General features: G+C 39.7%; 1 long non-coding RNA gene across 5 annotated transcripts in view; it reads left to right on the top strand.

Annotated features, from left to right (window-relative positions):
• Positions 1–18,359, top strand: part of LOC132667356 (uncharacterized) — a 260,339-nt gene extending 241,980 nt beyond the window's left edge. For 4 of the 5 annotated variants that reach the window (XR_013555680.2, XR_013555684.2, XR_013555682.2 and 1 more), the window contains 2 exons: positions 8,420–8,482; positions 18,271–18,359. This is a non-coding gene — a long non-coding RNA (uncharacterized LOC132667356). Of the gene's footprint in view, positions 1–4,987; positions 5,126–8,419; positions 8,483–18,270 lie in introns of all 5 variants that reach the window. The other variant, XR_013555683.2, reaches the window with a different exon arrangement.
• Positions 18,360–18,858: the final 499 nt, after the last annotated feature.

The following is an 18,858-nucleotide window of genomic DNA, read 5'->3' as shown; positions in this document are numbered from 1 at the left end:
ATGTGATACATCACATCAATAAGAGAAAGGATAAAAACCATATGAATATTTAAAAAGAGGCAGAAAAAGCGTTTGACAAAATACAACATCCATTCATGATAAAAAATCCTCCACAAAGTAGGTTTAGAGGGAACATACCTCAGCATAACAAAGGCCATCTATGAAAAGCCCACAGCTAACATCACACTCAATGGTGAAAAACTGAGAGCTTTTCCCCTAAGATCAAGAACAAGACAAGGATGTCCAATCTCACCACTTTTATTCAACATTGTAGTGGAAGTCCTAGGCACACCCCTCAGACAAGATAAAGAAATAAAAGGGATCAAAATTGGTTTGGAAGAAGTAAAGCTTTTACTATTTGCAGATGACATGATACTATATACAGAAAACCCTAAAGCTGATAAATGAATTCAGTAAGGTTGCAGGGTACAAAATCAACATATGGAAATCTGTTACATTTCTATATACTAATGAAGCAGCAGAAAGAGGAATTAATAAAGCAGTCCTGGCGTGCCTGGGTGGCTCAGTCGGTTAAGTGTCTGACTTAGGCTCAGGTCATGATCTCACTCACAGTTCGTGAGTTCAAGCCCTCCCTTGGGCTTGCTGCTGTCAGCACAGAGCCCACTTTAGATCCTCTGTCTTCCTGTCTCTCTGGTCCTTCCCTACTCACACTCTCTCTCTCTCTCAAAGTAAGTCAATAATAAAAAAGAAAAGCAATCCCATTTACAACTGTACCAAAAATAATAAAATACCTAGGAATAAACTTAACCAAGGAGGAGAAAGACTTGTACTCTGAAAACTATAAAACATTGATGAAAGAAATTGAAGATGACACAAACAAATGGAAGGATATTCCATGGTCATAGATTGGAAGAACAAATATTATTAAAATGTCTATAATCCAAAAGCAATCTACATATTTAATACAATCTCTATCAAAATACCAACATCGTTTCTCATAGAACCAGCACAAATAATCCTAAAATTTGTATGGAACCACAAAAGACCCCAAATAACCAAAGCAGTCTTCAAAAAGAACAAAAGTGGAAGAATCACAATCCCAGATTCCAAGATATACCACAAAGCTGTAGTCATCAAAATAGTATGGTACTAGCACAAAAATGGACATGTAAATCAAGGCAACAGAATAGAGAGCCCAGAAATAAACACACGATTATGTGGTCAATTAATTTTCGACCAAAGAGGCAAGAATATGTAATGGGAAAAAGACAGTCTCTTTAATAAATGGTGTTGGGAAAACTGAACAGCTACATGCAAAAAATGAAAATGGACCACTTTCTTACACCGTATACAAAAATAAACTCAAATTGGATTAGAGACCTAAATGTGATACCTAAAACCAGAAAAATGCTAGGAGACATCAGGCAATAATTTCTTTGACATTGGCAATAGCGACATTTTTTCTAGATCTGTTTCTTGAGGCAAGGGAAACAAAAGCAAAAATAAACTATTGGAACTACATCAAAATAAAAACTTATGCACAGAAAAGTAAACAAAAAACAAAACTAGAAGACAATCTACTGAATGGGAGAAAATAGTTGCAAATGACATATCTGATTAAGGGATAATATCCAAAGCATATAAATAATTCATAAAACTCAACACCAGAAAACCATATAATCCAATTAAAAACGGGGAGAAGAGATGAACAGATATTTCTCTAAAGAAGACGTACTGATGACCAACAGATACATGAAAACATGCTCAACATCACTCATTATCAGGGAAATGCAAATCAAAAGCACAATGAGATGTTACTTTACATCTGTTAGAATGGCTAAAATAAAAAACACAAGAAACAACACATGTTGGTGAGGATGTGGAGAAAAGGAAACCCTCGCGCACTGTTGGTGGTAATGCAAGCTGGTGCAGCCACTGTGGAAAACACTGTGGATGTTCCTCAAAAAATTAAAAATAGAGCTACCCTACAAACCAGCAATTGCACTACTGAGTATTTATCCAAAGGATACAAAAATGCTAATTCAAAGGAGCACACGCACTGTTTATAGCAGTGCTATCAACAATAGCCAAATTATGGAAAAAGCCCAATGTCCATCAACTGATGAATGGATTAAGAAGATGTGGTTTTATATATACAATGGAATACTACTTGGCTATGAGAAAGAATGAAATCTTGCCATTTGCAACAACATGGTTGAAACTTGGCTTGTGCCAAGCGAAATAAGTCAGTCAGAGAAAGACAGGCATTATATGATTTCACTCACGTGTGGAATTTGAGAAACTTAACAGATGATCACAGGGGAAGGGAAGGAAAAAATAAGATAAAAACAAAGAGGGAGGCAAACCACAAGAGACTCTTAAATACAGAAAACAAACTAAGGGTTGATGGGGTGGTGGGGTCAGGGAGTGGGTTAAATGGGTGATGGGCATTAAGGAGGGCACTTGTTGGGAGGAGCACTGGGTGTTATATGTAAGTGATGAATCACTGGGTTCTACTCCTGAAGCCAAGACTACATTGTGTGTTAACTAACTTGAGAATAAAGAAAAATTAATTAAAAAATGAAAAATAGAATTACCCTATGATCTAGTAATTACACTGCTGGGTATTTACCCAAAGTTTATGAAAACGTAATTCAAAAAGATATATGCACACCTGTGTTTATTGCAGCATTATTTACAATAGACAAAATATAGAAGCAGCCCAAATGTCCATCAATAGATAAATGGATAAAGAAGATGTGGTATATATAGAATGGATTATCATTCAGCCATAAAAAAGAATGAAACTTCGCCATTTGCAACAACATAGGTGGATCTAGAGAATACAATTCTAAGAGAATTAAGCAGTCAGAGAAAGTCAAACACCCTATAATCTCACTCACATGTGGAATTTAAGAAAAAAACAAACGAACAAAGAGAAAAGAGACAAACCAAAAAACACTTTCAACTATGGATAACTGCTGGTTACCAGAGGGGAGGTAGGTGTGGGGATGGGTGAAATAAGTGAAAGATATTAAGAGTACCTTACTGTGATGAGCATTAAGTAATGTATAGAATTGTTGAATTATTATATTGTATACCTGAAACTAATATAACACTGTATGTTAACCATACTGGAATTAAAATTTTAAAAATGTTGGGTGCATCCAGACAGTGGTATGTTATGCAGTGCTAAAAAGAAATGAGCTATCACTAAATTCTACTCCTGAAACCCAATACTACACTGTATGTTGACTAACTTGAATTTAAGTAAAATCATGCAAGAAAAAAAAGAAATGATGTATCAAGCCATGAAAAGACATGGAGAAACCTTAAATGCATATTACTAAGTGAAAGAATCCAGTCTGAAAAAGCTACATGCTATATGATTTAAACTATATGACCTTCTGGAAAAGGCACAACTATGGAGACAGTAAAAAGATTAGTGTTTTCCAGGGGTTAGGATGAAGGGAGAGATGAATAGGCAGAGCATAGAGGATTTTTAGGGCAGTAAAACTATTCTGCATGATACATAATGGTGGATAAATGTCATTGTATATTTGTGCAAACCCACAGAATTCAGAGCACCAAGTGAATCCTAACCTAAAACTATGGATTTAGTGATTATGATATGTCAGTGTAGGTTCATTGATTGCTACAAATGCACCTACCTCTCTGGTGGGGGATGTTGATAATGGGGGAGGCTATGCATGTGTGGAGGTAAGGGGTATATGGGAAAAATCTGAACTTTCTGTTCAATTTTGCTGTGAACCTAAAACTGTTCTAAAAAAGAAAGTATTAAAACAGAATAGGAGAAGTTTTGGGGGAGGCAGAGTGGCAAGAGCAAGCTGCAAGGTGTGTGATTTGTGAGTTCAGCAATGGCACGGTCACAGAGCAACACATATGTGCACAGATGCTACCCTAAGATTCACGCTTTCCTGTTTTCATTTTATATTTTTTAGTTGGCTCTTCTTTCTACCTTTTGAATAGGGTTTAAAATAAAAGCAATTTATCTACACATCATACAAATAGTTGGTAATAAGAAACTTGAGTGAGGAAACAATGAGAATAATTTATTTATTTAAAAAAATTTTTGATGTTTATTTTTGACAGAGAAAGAGACAGAGCACGAGAAGGGGAGGGACAGAGAGAGAGGGACACAGAATCCAAAGCAGGCTCCAGGCTCTTTTGGTGGCACAGAGCCTGATGCAGGGCTCAAACTCACCAACAATGAGTTGATGACCTGAGCTGAAATCGGATGCTTAACCAAAATGAGCCACCCAGGCTCCCCAACAATGAGAATAATTTAGATAAGCATTTTTAAAGATCAGAAATCTCATTTTTTTTCAAGTGCTAAGATAACATTTATTTAACAAGACCAGCATATTCTGTAGGGATAAAGGGCAAAGAAATTTGGACCAACAACATTGCAGATACTAAAATGCATCATCAAAGACCATCAGGGAATATTGATGTAAGCCCCATGAAAGCATTGGACAATACAGAGAAATAATTGTATGATCCTCCTAAGCTCCTTTATGAATCAATTTTTGCTTATAAAGGCAAACATACCATCTAATATTTATAGGCCAACTTCGTTTAAGAAGAGAAAAAATATTCCTCTGTCACTCTGGAGCCTTCACTCAGAGGCTCAAGTGAAAGTGTCAATGCCTGAAACCCATTTCTGTGGTCATCCTGGTCTTTGTGTGATTGCTCATATCAAATGGTATGGTTGAACAGCCACTATATGTTTTTAAAGTATTTTGGTGATGTGAAATACCACTTGATAAAAATTAAAAGTGCAGGATACAAAAATGTATATAGTGTATGATGTTGATTTTGTAATGTGTTTGTGGGCTGAATTTCTCTAAGCTTCACTAGTGTAGCCTATGAATGCAAATGAGGCCTTATGAGTGGTTGTGATTACCTCTATTTGCACAATTCAGTCTCACCTCCTGTGCCCAGGAGGCCCTGGCACTGTCTTATATGTACTTACAAAGAGTTCTATTGGTTTTCTTTACTTCAGATCTCTTTGTTGGTATCCAGGGCCTACTGACTCCAAAGTGCTCAGCTGAGATTCAAGCTGACACAACACACATATAAATCCAGATTCATATAGAAGAATGTCTAGAAGAAAGTATACCAACTGTTTTCTCTCCATGTGGTGAGATTATAGATTACATTTTGTGGGTTTTTTTGCATTTTCCAAATTGTTTTCAATGAACCAATCTTTTTTCTGAGAGAGAGAGAGAGAGGAGAAATTGTGCATGCATGTGCATGGACAAATGGAAGAGGAGCAGAGGGAGAGAGAGAATCTTAAGCAGGGTCCAGGCTCAGTGTGGAGTCTAACACAGGGCTTGGTCTCACCACCATGAGATCGTGACATGAGCTGAAATCAAGAGTTGGATGCTTAAACTAATGTGCCTTCAATGAACCTATTCTGCTTTTTTTTGGCTTTCTTTCTTTCTTTCTTTCTTTCTTTCTTTCTTTTTAATTTTATTTTTTTATTTTTTTAAATTTACATCCAAATTAGTATATAGTGAAACAATGATTTCAGGAGTAGATTCCTTAATGCCCCTTACCCATTTAGCCCATCCCCCCTCCCACAACCCCTCCAGTAACCCTCAGTTTGTTCTCCATATTTAAGAGTCTCTTCTGTTTTGTCCCCCTCCCTGTTTTTGTATTATTTTTGTTTCCTTTCCCTTATGTTCATCTGTTTTGTCTCTTAAAGTCCTCATATGAGTGAAGTCATATGATTTGTGTCTTTCTCTGACTAATTTCACTTAGCATAATATCCTCCAGTTCCATCCATCTTGCAAATGGCAAGATTTCATTCTTTTTGATTGCCGAGTAATACTCCATTGTATTTATATACCACTTCTTTATCCATTCATCCATTGGTGGACATTTGGGCTCTTTCCAAACTTTGGCTATTGTTGATAGTGCTGCTATAAACATGGGGGTGCATGTGTCCCTTCGAAACAGCACGCCTGTATCCCGTGGATAAATGCCTAGTAATGCAATTGCTGGGTAGTAGGATAGTTCTATTTTTAGTTTTTTGAGGAACCTCCATACTGTTTTTCTAGAGTGGCTGCACCAACTTGCATTGCCACCAACAGGGCAAAAGAGATCCTCTTTCTCCGCATCCTCACCAATGTCTGTTGTTGCCTGAGTTGTTAATGTTAGCCATTCTGACAGGTGTGAGGTGGTATCTCATTGTGGTTTTGATTTGTATTTCCCTGAGGATGAGTGATGTTGAGCATTTTTTCATGTGTTGGTTGGCCATCTGGATGTCTTCCTTGGAGAAGTGTCTATTCATGTCTTTTGCCCATTTCTTCACTGGATTATTTGTTTTTTGGGTGCTGAGTTTGATAAGTTCTTTATAGATTTTGGATACTAACCCTTTATCTGATATGTCATTTGCAAATATCTTCTCCCATTCTGTCAGTTGCCTTTTAGTTTTGCTGATTGTTTCCTTTGCTGTGCAGAAGGTTTTATTAGGATGAGGTCCCAGTAGTTCATTTTTGCTTTTGTTTCCCTTGCCTCCAGAGACGTATTCAGTAAGAAGTTGCCACGGGCTTGATCAGAGAGGTTTTTGCCTGCTTTCTCCTCGAGGATTTTGATGGCTTCCTGTCTTACATTTAGGTTTTTCATCCATTTTGAATTTATTTTTGTGTATGGTGTAAGAAAATGGTCCAGGTTCATTTTTCTGCATGTCGCTGTCCAGTTTTCCCAGCACCACTTGCTGAAGAGACTGTCTTTGTTCCATTGGATAGTCTTTCCTGCTTTGTCAAAGATGAGTTGGCCATACGTTTTTGGGTCTATTTCTGGGTTCTCTATTCGGTTCCACTGATCTGAGTGTCTTTTTCTTGTGCCAGTACCATACTGTCTTGATGATTACAGCTTTGTAGTATAGCTTGAAGTCTGGGATTGTGATGCCTCCTACTTTGGTTTTCTTTTTCAAGATTGCTTTGGCTATTCTGGGTCTTTTCTCGTTCCATACAAATTTTAGGATTATTTGTTCTAGCTCTGTGAAGAATGCTGGTGTTATTTTGATAGGGATTGCATTGAATATGTAGATTGCTTTGGGCAGTATCGACATTTTAACAATATTTGTTCTTCCTATCCAGCAGCATGGAATCTTTTTCCGTTTTTTTGTGTCTTCTTCAATTTCTTTCATAAGCTTTCTATAGTTTTCAGTGTATAGATTTTTTACCTCTGGATAAAGTAAGAGGAGAAATGGAGAAAAGAGGAAGGAAGTGGTGTGAAGAGAGAGAGGAAAAAAAAGAGAGAGGAAAGAGAGAGATTGAGGAAGAAAAGGCAGAAAGTAAACTTCATCTATTAGATCAAGGAAATGTGTTTTATGGATTATTCTAAACATGTGGCAAAGTTATAGGCCCTTTCCACATTGGAGGCTACCAGTTGCAGACCATATACTGACTTGCTTGGAAACTCAGTGACTTGCTGGCAAGCTGGAGAACTAACACTATTTGCCTATCATTTTCTCACTCTGAGGGACAATCAAATCATTTTGCTCCTGTGGGTCTGACTTTCCCAGCTGCAAAACAGAAGGCTTGAGCTAGGTCTGATAGGTTTCTTGCAGCTCAGTCATGTGAGACCATAGTTCTTGTAGCAGCAATATTCACTGAAGTCACATAGAGATGGTGTATAGATTGAGGGTACCCGAGAATCCTACCTATTCTAGGTAGAGTGGGATTCTGGCTTGAGGAAACAGGTGACAGTGCATGTGAGATGGGTCCTTTGGGTTTCCTGGAGGATGGCTGGGGATATGTGGGACCAATAACAGTGTGAAGCTTAGTGGTATGTTAAAAAACAAGTGGGCCAGCAGATGGTTAGAGCTGTGGGAGACTGGAGTGCCTGCATGCTTTCCTGTTTTTCCTATTCAGCTCAGGAAAGATCTGGCAAAATGCAACAGATAGGGTATCCCCACAAGGGTATTCTTGTGAAGGAACACTGATTGTATATTAGCATTTCCTAATTCTAATGATCCCCATAGTCTCTCTGTATTTTTCTAAGAAACCTGACAAAAACTTGCCAAAAAACTGAAAGAATTTGACATCCATTCTCTCACAGTATTAAGTACTGCCTTTCTAAACTTGACTTTCTATAGACCAGGAGGTACCAGTGTGACCTATAGAAGGATTCTTCTGGCATGGGATCCAATATACCTAAGAAGTCAGTTCCTTAAATATTGATGGCTTAATATTTTTTCATTCATGAGTCTCAGAACTTTATTTTTGTTATGGGTTGGTATTTTTCCTTGAAGGTAATTATGTAAAATACTTAAACTAGAGGTTTTTAAAATTTAATTAATGGAAATAAATATTTCATTTGAAATATTCACCAATTTTTAAAAAACTTTTCCCACTCTCCTCTGAAAATTCAATTTCCTTAAGAAGTATGTATCTTGTATGGCTTTTTTTCTTTTTGGCCCCAGAAAATCTTAACACTGCTGGAATTTGAGGACATTTTACAGCTCTGTAGAGAGGACAAGTGTCTGGTAAGTTCTCTTTTCCATGTGCTCTACTGTCATCCATCCAACTCAGCTGTCTCCAACCCAGGGGGCAACTTACAGCAAAAAGAAAGAAGCTGAACATAAAGAATCTGAGGAGTTAATTGCAACATTAAAAAGTATTCAAATAACATAAAATAGCGCTTTATCATTTATAGTGTGTTCACACACAGTATTTCATGTGAGTACTTCATGTGTGCTATAATGGATGAAAAGGTTTTGCTGAAAACTTACCAGTTTTCTTTGATGTACCACTTTGTGTCCTACATGTCCCCTTCATTTCCAAAATCATTGTGCCATGTCATTCTTTTGTTCAATAAATGGATATTTAATGATACAGCTAGGCAGTGTACTAGATGCTGGGATACAACAGTGAAAAGACAGATACTGACTCTGTCTACTTGGGACTTATAATCAAGTGTAAAAAGTAAACTATTAACAAATTCTTTTCTACCTGGTTTGAGAGTGTTATCTCAGAATAAAGAGGGCTTGGGAGCATAAAACAATGACTCAGGAATAGTGTATCAGTCAGGGTCTGAGCAGAATTCTACTCAAAGAATAAGGCAATTTACAGAAGTGTCAACAGACTTGTGCAAACCAGCAGTGGAGGTCGAGTCACTTAGGGACTAGCAGTCATGGGGAAGCCATTATATACCTCATCTGGTGAGGTATGTACCATAGAGATAATAGCACCATTGAGAATAGGACACAGTTGATCCTAGAACCCCAGGGCCAGAGCAGGAAAGGAACAAGGGAAGAAATACCCTGAACTCTTTCTCTTCTTTCCTTTGGCTCTCCTACAAGTGCTTCCACTGGCCATCCTAGCCAGAACTAGAGGGCAAAGAAGCCCCAGAGAGGCAGTTGGTATGTCTCAGCTTTCTGACACATAGAGCAGGGTAGGAAAGAACATAAAAAGTACTGGAGAGGAGGAAGAAGAAATGAGAATCACCCTTACAGAGAGCCTCCTTAAGGATGAAATAGTTTATGTTGAAATATGAAGGACATAGGAATTAGCTAGGCTAGGGATAGGGAAAAGGAAGGTTTCAAACACTGGTAATGGCATGTTTGAATGTCCTGACATGAACAAGTAGGGCATATTCAAGGAATAAAAAACACAGCATATGGCTGGTATGAAAAGAGCCAAGAGAAGCATGGCATGAAATGAAATATCTCAATGATTCAGGATTTTATCTTAAGAGTAATGGGAAATCATGGAAGTCTTTGGGTAGAAACTGACCTGAATCAATTTCATATTTTAAATGGTTATTCTGGCTCCCATGTGAATAATAGTTTGGAGGGATCAAGAATGAAAGCAGGGAGATCAGGTAGGAAACTGTGAGAAATAAAGGTGATGAAGCAGTAAAAAGAAGTAGACATATTTGAGAGATTATAGTGGGAAGATCATCAGGACTTGGGGATTAATTAGTAATGAATAGAGTATGGTGGGGAGTGGTCAAAAACAACTCCCTGGTGATTGCATGATAATCCCATTTACTGAGGTAGAAACCACCAAAAAGCAGCTTTACTAGTTGGACATGAATTTGTGTCACTCATGGATGGAGACATCCAGTAGGAAATTGTGTTATGTGACTCTGGACTTCAGAGGGTGTCATCTGGGCTGGAGATACTGATTTGGGAGTCACTAGCACATAGAAGAAGATCACAGTCAAGAGGATGAATAAGACTATCCAGGAACAGAATGTCAACTTAAGGCATAAGAATAGAGCCCTAAGGTGGGGAAGTTTTAAAGATTCACTTAAGAAGGAGTGACTTTAGGAGATTGAAGAGCAGCAAAGGAGAAGCAAAACCAAGAGCATGCAGTGTGGCCGCCAAGGGAGCACAGTGCTTGGAAGAAAGGAGGTAGTCAGCTGTGTTGTGTTCAGGTTCTGATTATCTTGTGATAAATCCACTGCAATGAAGTCTTTCTACCCAATTTCCAAGATCTTCTTTAGTCTTGACAGACACAGAGATTCAGGAATCATCTTTTGCACATTTTGCTTTTATTCTATATTTTTCCTTCTCAGAAACTTTTAAGTACTTCAAGACAAAAACAGAAATTCCTCTTTCAATATCTTTTAAAAATATTAAAAAAATTTTTTTTAAGTTTATTTATTTGTTTTGAAAGAGAGAGAACACAAGCAGGGGAGGGCCAGAGAGAGAGGGAGAGAGAGAGAATCCCAAGCAGGCTCTGCACTGTCAGTGCACAGCCCAATGTGGGGCTTGAACTCAGGAACCAAGAGATCATGACCTGACCCTAAATTAAGAGTCTGATGCTCAACTGACTAGCCACCCAGGCATCCTTCTTACTTCAAGATCTTAAAGTTGTCTATTAATTAATTTTCCTCACTTTGGCTATCTTAGAATAAGTATATATAAGTATAAAATAAATACAAGTATGGAATAAAATGATAGCTATAGAATAAAAACACAGTAGGTATTATTATCTTTACTACAAGAATAATTGAGGGAGTGCCGGAAGATGGCGGCATAGGAGGACGCGGGGCTCACAGCGCGTCCTGCCGATCACTTAGATTCCACCTACACCTGCCTAAAGAACCCAGAAAACCGCCAGAGGATTAGCAGAAGGGAGTCTCCGGAGTCAAGCGCAGACTAGAGGCCCACGGAAGAGGGTAGGAAGGGCGGCGAGGCGGTGCGCGCTCCACGGACTGGCGGGAGGGAGCCGGGGCGGAGGGGCGGCTCGCCGGCCAAGCAGAGCCCCCGAGTCTGGCTGGCAAAAGCGGAGGGGCCGGACAGACTGTGTTCCGACAGCAAGCGCGACTTAGCGTCTGGGAGGTCATAAGTTAACAGCTCTGCTCGGAAAGCGGGAAGGCTGGAGGACAAAGGGAGGGAGAGCTGCTGAGCCCCCGGACGGCAGAGCTCAGCTTGGCGGGGAACAAAGGCGCCAGCGCCATCTCCCCCGCCCATCCCCCAGCCCAAATCCCAAAGGGAACCAGTTCCTGCCAGGGAACTTGCTCCGCGCAAACACCCAACTCTGTGCTTCTGCGGAGCCAAACCTCCGCAGCGGATCTGACTCCCTCCCGCTGCCACAGGGCTCCTCCTGAAGTGGATCACCTAAGGAGAAGCGAGCTAAGCCTGCCCCTCCAGCCCCCATGCACCTTGCCTACCCACCCCAGCTAATACGCCAGATCCCCAGCAACACAAGCCTGGCAGTGTGCAAGTAGCCCAGATGGGACACGCCACCCCACAGTGAATCCCGCCCCTAGGAGAGGGGAAGAGAAGGCACACACCAGTCTGACTGTGGCCCCAGCAGTGGGCTGGGGGCAGACATCGGGGTCGGACTGCGGCCCCGCCCACTAACTCCAGTTATACACCACAGCACAGGGGAAGTGCACTGCAGGTCCTCACCACGCCAGGGACTCTCCAAAATGACCAAACGGAAGAATTCCCCTCAGAAGAATCTCCAGGAAATAACAACAGCTAATGAACTGATCAAAAAGGATTTAAATAATATAACAGAAAGTGAATTTAGAATAATAGTCATAAAATTAATCGCTGGGCTTGAAAACAGTATACAGGACAGCAGAGAATCTCTTGCCACAAAGATCGAGGGACTAAGGAACAGTCACGAGGAGTTGAAAAACGCTTTAAACGAATTGCAAAACAAAATGGAATCCACGATGGCTCGGCTTGAAGAGGCAGAGGAGAGAATAGGTGAACTAGAAGATAAAGTTATGGAGAAAGAGGAAGCTGAAAGAAAGAGAGATAAAAAAATCCAGGAGTATGAGGGGAAAATTAGAGAACTAAGTGATACACTAAAAAAAAATAATATACGCATAATTGGTATCCCAGAGGAGGAAGAGAGAGGGAAGGGTGCTGAAGGGGTACTTGAACAAATTATAGCTGAGAACTTCCCTGAACTGGGGAAGGAAAAAGGCATTGAAATCCAAGAGGCACAGAGAACTCCCTTCAGACGTAACTTGAATCGATCTTCTGCACGACATATCATAGTGAAACTGGCAAAATACAAGGATAAAGAGAAAATTCTGAAAGCAGCAAGGGATAAACGTGCCCTCACATATAAAGGGAGACCTATAAGACTCGTGACTGATCTCTCCTTTGAAACTTGGCAGGCCAGAAAGGCTTGGCACGATATCTACAGTGTGCTAAACAGAAAAAATATGCAGCCGAGAATCCTTTATCCAGCAAGTCTGTCATTTAGAATAGAAGGAGAGATAAAGGTCTTCCCAAACAAACAAAAACTGAAGGAATTTGTCACCACGAAACCAGCCCTACAAGAGATCCTAAGGGGGATCCTGTGAGACAAAGTACCAGAGACATCACTACAAGCATAAAACATACAGACATCACAATGACTCTAAACCCATATCTTTCTATAATAACACTGAATGTAAATGGATTAAATGCGCCAACTAAAAGACATAGGGTATCAGAATGGATAAAAAAACAAGACCCATCTATTTGCTGTCTACAAGAGACTCATTTTAGATCTGAGGACACCTTTAGATTGAGAGTGAGGGGATGGAGAACTATTTATCATGCTCCTGGAAGCCAAAAGAAAGCTGGAGTAGCCATACTTATATCAGACAAACTAGACTTTAAATTAAAGGCTGTAACAAGAGATGAAGAAGGGCATTATATAATAATCACAGGGTCTATCCACCAGGAAGAGCTAACTATTATAAATGTCTATGCGCCAAATACCCGAGCCCCCAGATATATAAAACAATTACTCATAAACATAAGCAACCTCATTGATAAGAATGTGGTCATTGCAGGGGACTTTAACACCCCACTTACAGAAATGGATAGATCATCTAGACACACAGTCAATAAAGAAACAAGGGCCCTGAATGATACATTGGATCAGATGGACTTGACAGATATATTTAGAACTCTGCATCCCAAAGCAACAGAATATACTTTCTTCTCGAGTGCACATGGAACATTCTCCAAGATAGATCATATACTGGGTCACAAAACAGCCCTTCATAAGTTTACAAGAATTGAAATTATACCATGCATACTTTCAGACCACAATGCTATGAAGCTTGAAATCAACCACAGGAAAAAGTCTGGAAAACCTCCAAAAGCATGGAGGTTAAAGAACACCCTACTAACGAATGAGTGGGTCAACCAGGCAATTAGAGAAGAAATTAAAACATATATGGAAACAAACGAAAATGAAAATACAACAATCCAAACGCTCTGGGATGCAGCGAAGGCAGTCCTGAGAGGAAAATACATTGCAATCCAGGCCTATCTCAAGAAACAAGAAAAATCCCAAATACAAAATCTAACAGCACACCTAAAGGAAATAGAAGCAGAACAGCAAAGGCAGCCTAAACCCAGCAGAAGAAGAGAAATAATAAAGATCAGAGCAGAAATAAACCATATAAAATCTAAAAAAACTGTAGAGCAGATCAACGAAACCAAGAGTTGGTTTTTTGAAAAAATAAACAAAATTGACAAACCTCTAGCCAGGCTTCTCAAAAAGAAAAGGGAGATGACCCAAATAGATAAAATCATGAATGAAAATGGAATGATTACAACCAATCCCTCAGAGATACAAACAATTATCAGGGAATACTATGAAAAATTATATGCCAGCAAATTGGACAACCTGGAAGAAATGGACAAATTTCTAAACACCCACACTCTTCCAAAACTCAATCAGGAGGAAACAGAAAGCTTGAACAGACCCATAACCAGCGAAGAAATTGAATCGGTTATCAAAAATCTCCCAACAAATAAGAGTCCAGGACCAGATGGCTTCCCAGGGGAGTTCTACCAGACATTTAAAGCAGAGATAATACCTATCCTTCTCAAGCTATTCCAAGAAATAGAAAGGGAAGGAAAACTTCCAGACTCATTCTATGAAGCCAGTATTACTTTGATTCCTAAACCAGACAGAGACCCAGTAAAAAAAGAGAACTACAGGCCAATATCCCTGATGAATATGGATGCAAAAATTCTTAATAAGATACTAGCAAATCGAATTCAACAGCATATAAAAAGAATTATTCACCATGATCAAGTGGGATTCATTCCTGGGATGCAGGGCTGGTTCAACATTCGCAAATCGATCAACGTGATACATCACATTAACAAAAAAAAAGAGAAGAACCATATGATCCTGTCAATCGATGCAGAAAAGGCCTTTGACAAAATCCAGCACCCTTTCTTAATAAAAACCCTTGAGAAAGTCGGGATAGAAGGAACATACTTAAAGATCATAAAGGCCATTTATGAAAAGCCCACAGCTAACATCATCCTCAACGGGGAAAAACTGAGAGCTTTTTCCCTGAGATCAGGAACACGACAGGGATGCCCACTGTCACCGCTGCTGTTTAATATAGTGCTGGAAGTTCTAGCCTCAGCAATCAGACAACAAAAGGAAATCAAAGGCATCAAAATTGGCAAAGATGAAGTCAAGCTTTCGCTTTTTGCAGATGACATGATATTATACATGGAAAATCCGATAGACTCCACCAAAAGTCTGCTAGAACTGATACATGAATTCAGCAAAGTTGCAGGATACAAAATCAATGTGCAGAAATCAGTTGCATTCTTATACACTAACAATGAAGCAACAGAAAGACAAATGAAGAAACTGATCCCATTCACAGTTGCACCAAGTAGCATAAAATACCTAGGAATAAATCTAACCAAAGATGTAAAAGATCTGTATGCTGAAAACTATAGAAAGCTTATGCAGGTAATTGAAGAAGATATAAAGAAATGGAAAGACATTCCCTGCTCATGGATTGGAAGAATAAATATTGTCAAAATGTCAATACTACCCAAAGCTATCTACACATTCAATGCAATCCCAATCAAAATTGCACCAGCATTCTTCTCGAAACTAGAACAAGCAATCCTAAAATTCATATGGAACCACAAAAGGCCCCGAATAGCCAAAGTAATTTTGAAGAAGAAGACCAAAGCAGGAGGCATCACAATCCCAGACGTTAGCCTCTACTACAAAGCTGTCATCATCAAGACAGCATGGTATTGGCATAAAAACAGACACATAGACCAATGGAATAGAATAGAAACCCCAGAACTAGACCCACAAACGTATGGCCAACTCATCTTTGACAAAGCAGGAAAGAACATCCAATGGAAAAAAGACAGTCTCTTTAACAAATGGTGCTGGGACAACTGGACAGCAACATGCAGAAGGTTGAAACTAGACCACTTTCTCACACCATTCACAAAAATAAACTCAAAATGGATAAAGGACCTGAATGTGAGACAGGAAACCATCAAAACCTTAGAGGAGAAAGCAGGAAAAGACCTCTCTGACCTCAGCCGTAGCAATCTCTTACTCGGCACATCCCCAAAGGCAAGGGAATTAAAAGCAAAAGTGAATTACTGGGACCTTATGAAGATAAAAAGCTTCTGCACAGCAAAGGAAACAACCAACAAAACTAAAAGGCAACCAACGGAATGGGAAAAGATATTTGCAAATGACACATCGGACAAAGGGCTAGTATCCAAAATCTATAAAGAGCTCATCAAACTCCACACCCGAAAAACAAATAACCCAGTGAAGAAATGGGCAGAAAACATGAATAGACACTTCTCTAAAGAAGACATCCGGATGGCCAACAGGCACATGAAAAGATGTTCAACGTCGCTCCTCGTCAGGGAAATACAAATCAAAACCACACTCAGATACCACCTCACGCCAGTCAGAGTGGCCAAAATGAAGAAATCAGGAGACTATAGATGCTGGAGAGGATGTGGAGAAACGGGAACCCTCTTGCACTGTTGGTGGGAATGCAAATTGGTGCAGCCGCTCTGGAAAGCAGTGTGGAGGTTCCTCAGAAAATTAAAAATAGACCTACCCTATGACCCAGCAATAGCACTGCTAGGAATTTATCCAAGGGATACAGGAGTACTGATGCATAGGGGCACCTGTACCCCAATGTTTATAGCGGCACTCTCAACAATAGCCAAATTATGGAAAGAGCCTAAATGTCCATCAACTGATGAATGGATAAAGAAATTGTGGTTTATATACACAATGGAATACTACGTGGCAATGAGAAAAAATGAAATATGGCCTTTTGTAGCAACATGGATGGAACTGGAGAATGTGATGCTAAGTGAAATAAGCCATACAGAGAAAGACAGATACCATATGGTTTCACTCTTATGTGGATCCTGAGAAACATAACAGAAACCCATGGGGGAGGGGAAGGAAAAAAAAAAAAAAAAAAAAAAAAAAAAAAAAAAAAAAAAAAAAGAGGTTAGAGTGGGAGAGAGCCAAAGCATTAGAGACTGTTAAAAACTGAGAACAAACTGAGGGTTGATGGGGGGTGGGAGGGAGGGCAGGGTGGGTGATGGGTATTGAGGAGGGCACCTTTTGGGATGAGCACTGGGTGTTGTATGGAAACCAATTTGACAGTAAATTTCATATATTAAAAAATAAAAAAAAATAAAAAAAAAAGAAGATGTGGTATATATACACGATGGAGTATTACTCAGTGATGAAAAAGAATAAAATCTTGCCATTTGAAAAAAAAAAAAAAAAAAAAAAAGAATAATTGAGAGTAAGCAGCATACATCTATAAGCCAAATGTGAAATTGGAGGTACTCTGATTGAATGAAAAGATGCTTGCATGTACTGAATGAGAGGGTGAAGCAAGCTGAGGACCAACACTAGAACTTAATAGTCAGAGTGGCTGCATCAAAAAAAAAAATTCTTAACCTTCTACCAAGGCAGATTGTTAAGCCAAGGTTAGAGCCTGACTGGGAAAATAGAGACCCTGCCATGGAGGGTGAAGACAATGAGTGGATACTCCCAAATATTTTGATTTCTCAGACTCCTTGAACCATCTGGTGAGGGTCACTTCATGGAACCCACACCTCCCTATTAAAAACCAACATGATGCCATGCTAGAAGACAATGAAGAGACCTGTCCCTCACAAGGCAACAGGTGCTCATCTCAGGATCTTCTCCTCCTCTCATTTGGTCAACTACTCCTAGAACTAGAGCCGATTCTCAGCCCAATCCAGCAAGAGCTATGCTGGGCTGAAGCAGAGAAGAGACGGTATTCCCCAAAGGAGCTGCAAGAGCTAGTCAGTATGTTCTTGCAGGAGCCAGGTATATGTGTATGAGCTTGGATGCTGAGGGTGTTTGATCGAGAAGACCAGAAGATAAGATCTGATAAGTGAACATTTTCCAAAGATACAGAATTTGACATTTTGCAAATTTATTATTAGGATGGGTTCTAGAAGCATGGGAAAAAAATCATAGGTTACAACTAAACAATGTTGAAATGCAGAATTGCTTTAAGAAATAGTGGAGAAAGGGAATTAAAGGCTTCAGGATTTGGATATGCATGGATGAGTGGGTTTCACAAGAAAGCCTGGAGGACACACCATTTACCAAGGCCATAAAAGTACACTAGTGAGAGTAGCACCAGCATCACTTAGAATCTCAATGGTAGTTATCCTTTATAGGCCAGGGCTGACAGTCGATGAGGTTGTTTCTGAACGTGGCATACATTCATCTAAAAGTGGAGATGACAGAAGCCTGCAACAATAAAGCCCAGGTTGTGACACTTAACTGCCAGACACCAGGGGGTTTCCATTATCATCACAGTTGGCAAGAATGGAATGGCAGCCAAGGAGGCCTGACCTGCAGAGAAGTATGGAGATAATTAATAGCACACAGTGTTTCCAGATGGGCAGCCAGTAAGACTATCATTCAGTCTGTATGAGGAGAAAAAAATCATGGATGATTGCCCTAAATTGATTATAAAAAGACACAATCTCATTTCTAGTTTCCAGACCCGAGCTAGTTTTCAGATCTAGAATCTGCTAACTGGAGAGCCAGGAGCTGTGGGATGATACATGAGTCGTAAGGCCAGGTGAGTACCAAAACAATCCTTTTTAAGATGGAAGTGGTGCAACTGGAATCAATAGGCATAAGCAAACTGTGGGAGCAGATTGCCTGGGCGCCCAAGCATCCACCTCTATTGCATCATCACCCTGTTTCCAAATCACACCTATGATTGTATTGGGAATTCCAATCAAACACCTGAAGGAGCAGGGAAAAGTTTGAGCTTGGTTTATGGATGAATCATCTTGGTATATGGGCTGTAGCTAAAAATGGAAAGCAGCTACACTGATGTCCACTCAGAGGTAGGCTTGAAAGACAGGGTTAAAGGAAATTGTTCCTAACAGGCAAGATGGTGTACCTGGTCCTGGTCACCTACTATTTGTGGAAAGAGGAATAGCTTGAATTAGAAAGTATATGGACTCATGGACATGGCAAATGGTGTGGCTTGGAATGAAAAGATAAGTTTGGTGACAAGGATTCTGGATTAAAGAAATGTGAAGGGACATATGGGAGAGGACATGAAGTGTAA

The sequence above is a fragment of the Panthera onca genome, chromosome B2 (genome assembly GCF_046562875.1).
Source record: "Panthera onca isolate mPanOnc1 chromosome B2, mPanOnc1 haplotype 2, whole genome shotgun sequence".
NCBI lineage: Eukaryota > Metazoa > Chordata > Mammalia > Carnivora > Felidae > Panthera > Panthera onca.
Note: the sequence above shows the minus strand (reverse complement) of the source record. Positions and strands in the feature narration are given on the sequence as shown.